General features: G+C 35.0%; 1 non-coding gene across 1 annotated transcript; it reads right to left on the reverse strand.

Annotated features, from left to right (window-relative positions):
* Positions 1-2,296: 2,296 nt before the first annotated feature.
* On the reverse strand, positions 2,297-2,369 carry Trnac-aca. Its single transcript has one exon. It is a non-coding gene; the product is annotated as a tRNA-Cys (tRNA).
* Positions 2,370-3,821: the final 1,452 nt, after the last annotated feature.

A 3,821-nucleotide genomic window follows, 5' to 3' on the forward strand; every position in this document is an offset into this window, starting at 1 on the left:
AACTGTTTGTTACATTACATTTGGCTGTGTACGAAGTATGCGAGTAATATTACATAGATAATTAATTATACAGGCCGCCTGATATCCGACTCGGCCAAAAGGTTTAATTTCAGGCGAACCGGGTGGCAATTATTATTATTATCAAAGCGGCGAGATTCGCCCACCGTCTTAACCTAGACGTTCTCAACGACAAAGGCTTTGAGTTGTTTCTAACTTTTCAGGCTAATTTAACCCATTGATATTGATGTGCGTTGTACCGGCATAAAGTTATATTAATAAACTTTCTAATCTAATTCATCACTTCCACACGGTTAAATTTGATGCCCTAATGATTTTGATAACTGCGGTAATATATCGTGAATATATTTTTCTGATCTAGAAATTCCATCCGTCAAAACTACAAAATCATTATCTTTAAACAAATCCCAACATATTACTAAGTTAATAAAAATTTATCCTTCTATAAACAAATGAAATTTCATTATTAGTTAATCATTTTATAGAGATTGAGTGAGATAAAAAGTTTACACTCCGCACAATTCCTATCTCTAAATATTGTACGCTTAAGTTTGATGGATTATTCTTTTGTACGAATATCAACAATTTTTAATTCTCTTCCAAACGGAAATGTTTATTTACCTCAGTAGCATTTCGTTACTTAGTTATAATACAGGAATAATTTCATTTTACGAGTTTAAATTCAGTCGGAAGGGTGCCCAACACCCAGAAACTTTAATAAAGTCTGGGCCGATGGCAGTGTTAGTGAGAGCACGGTTCAGAGATGGCTTAAAAAATTTCGGGAGGGTGACTTTTGCCGATTTCTCCCCTACGCGACGATGTTCTGCAAGCTATGGCCAAAGAAACGAAAAACTGTTCGAGAACTTGGAGAGAATCTTTCAGTTAACAAAACGACCGACGCTGACCTCCTTATAGCAATTGGAATGGTTAAAAAGCTTCCTCTTGCATTAAACTACTGCTAAAAAATTCATCGTCATGAAATTTCCTCAAATTTTTTTTTGCCGAAACAGAAACGAACCTTTCTGGACAGAATTGTTATTTGTGATAAAATGTTGATTCTCTACGATAACAACAGAATTTCTGTACAGTGGCTCGGCAAAGGAGAAGCAGCACTATATGGTCAAAAGCCACCAACTCATCAAAAAAGTCAGTGACTCTCTGGTGGGCTTCATTTAGCCTGATTACTATAGCTTTTTAAATCTTGGCGAAACAATCAGTGCCAAAATCTATTGCTCTCGAACTGAAGCAATGAACCGGAAATTGGCATCGTCACACATGTGCCAAGAAGAAAATTATCTTGGTGTTGAGGTTCTTCTGAACCTTCTTATTCTCCATACCTCTCGCCCACCGACTATGATTTTTTCACACACCTGGACGTTTACAACATTTATTGACCAAATGTCGCTAGAAAATTCACTCGTGGAATTAGTTTTAAAAAAAAAGTATAGTACGTATTATATATATTATAAATAATTAAATTTATTCGACAGTGTGTATATGTGAATATGTTTGTTTGTTGTTATATGTCATATATAATAGGTTGTTTGTGTGAGTGAAGTATGAGAACCGATGGCAGTTTATCGAGCCATCCCATTAGCCCTAGAGCTCTACAGGCATTGTCGGTAGCTTTCTTAAAGTTCACAAAATATCTTCAGAGTGGTATAGAACATTGATGTGTGGTGATTAGTGACCGTTAGTCGATGGTCATTCGGAAATCGTGAGATGCGGTCTGGTGTGATGAAGATTTCAGAAAAACTTTTTTTTATCGTGCCAACGTTTCGATCTTTATTGAGCCAACCCAATACAGTTCGAAACGTTGGCACGATAAAAGAAAATGTTTTTCTGAAACCTACGTCACACCACACCGCATCTCACCATCTCCGAATAAGCATAGAACATTTATTTGTAAACGAATAAAGTTGAAAGATCTAGCACGTTAAAATGGCTCCAACTTTATAGATTAATTTCATTCACTAATTTCGTGGCCCGCTTGACCAATTAATGTCAAAAGGAAGGAAAACTCATAAGGTGGGGTTGAGATGGGGAATTGATGTCCGAGCGGATCGAGGTCACGATAGCTCAAGTGGTAGAACAGCGGCGTATCTAGCCGAAGGTCGCAGGTTCGAATCCCTCTCGTGCCATTAACCTTTTTTCATCTCAACTAAAAACCTTAATTAATTTTTAGATTAAATCGGAATAATTTAAAAAAGTATTAATAAATGGTAAAACGTAAATAAAAACTGTTTATGTAAGGTATTGGTTGAAATGAAAAAGATAGTGTCACGAGCGGGATTCGAACCCACGACCTTCGGCTATGTACGCCGCTGCTCTACCACTTGAGCTATCGTGACTTTGATCCACTCGGACACCAACTTCCCATCTCAACCTACCTTTCGAATTTTCCCTCATTTTTGCCATTTTTCAAATGTCGTGGGTTCGAATCCCGCTCGTGACACTAACTTTTTCATTTTAACCAATACCTTACTAAAGATTAATTAATTGAAAAAAGTCATTTGGTCAGTCGGACCACGAAATATAATGGGACTAAATAAATACTTCAATTTTGTTCGTTTTATCGTCAGGCGTTTATGCGCAATATGTGGGTGATAGAAGATAAAACGCCTGAATGCTAGATGCAAGCTGACGTAAGCATTAAAAATCGCTTCACCAACACAATTGAGTCACTTTCCGTTAGATGGAACTAGAAGAAAGAGATGCAGAGTATTCATGCTTTTACATGAAATTGTCATAATTATCATAACATGATATTATTGACAATGCAAAAAAAATCTGTACTTCTTTAGAATAAAATATACATCGCAACTTCCATTAGCAAAGTTAACACATGTACAGGGTGACTATCAATTTTACACCAACCACTTTCCTCGAATGAAAAAGTTTGTAAAAAAGCCTGAATTGTAACTCTCATACTTTTATTAAAGACCTAAATTAACAATCTAAACATTTTTTATGTTAGTAATAAAAAATTGAACATCAACAGTATTTCAAATGGAATCTATCGTGAGTTGATAAGTTTTCAAACACATATTATAAAAATGACACCAAAACCATATGTTCACTAGCTGGATTAAAATATTACATAAGGAACATATGTACTTGATATATTTATGATTGGTAAATTATAATTAGACACAGTTTCTGTGCTGAATTTCAAATTGTGTATCGAGAAAAGATATATTTTTTGTATAAACTAAATTTACATTTTTTTCTTAAGTCGAGTTAATTTAGCGTAAAATTTCATACAATTGCCTTTACCAATTTTTTAGCCTTTTGTAATACATTACTGCCTAATCTTGGAGTGTACATCGACAAACGAACGACTTAGAATCTGCAAACAAGAAGGAAAAACAAACTTTTAATTTAGAAGACAATAACAAAACTTCTGAGTGTGCACGATTGTGAAGTCTGGGCTGGACCATTCCATATTTCCAACGACTCAAATCTATTCAGCCCAAACTTCACTGTCAAATCCGAACTGTCCTTTTTATTTGTATAATTGCATTATTCATAAGACCTTCGCATTCCGGTTTGTATTGAGTTTAAAATACATCCGTTGAGTTTTTCAAAAATTTGATTTTGTCGCTCTTGTATTTGGAAGGAATGTTTATTTAGTCATTATTGTTCCACGCTGAAAAGCTGTTAATCTGTCAGTTTCGCCCAAGGACTTAGAAATGATAAATGGTGGAGTAAGTATGTTGTTCAATATTTATAAAAAGATAAATCCATCCCTAGACAGGTCTTGGATATTTGCTGATTTCAAATGGAGGAAAAATAGGGAATTT

This window comes from Cimex lectularius, unplaced genomic scaffold, assembly GCF_000648675.2.
Source record: "Cimex lectularius strain Harlan isolate CLEC.00 unplaced genomic scaffold, Clec_2.1 scaffold128, whole genome shotgun sequence".
In the NCBI taxonomy this organism is placed as follows: Eukaryota; Metazoa; Arthropoda; class Insecta; order Hemiptera; family Cimicidae; genus Cimex; species Cimex lectularius.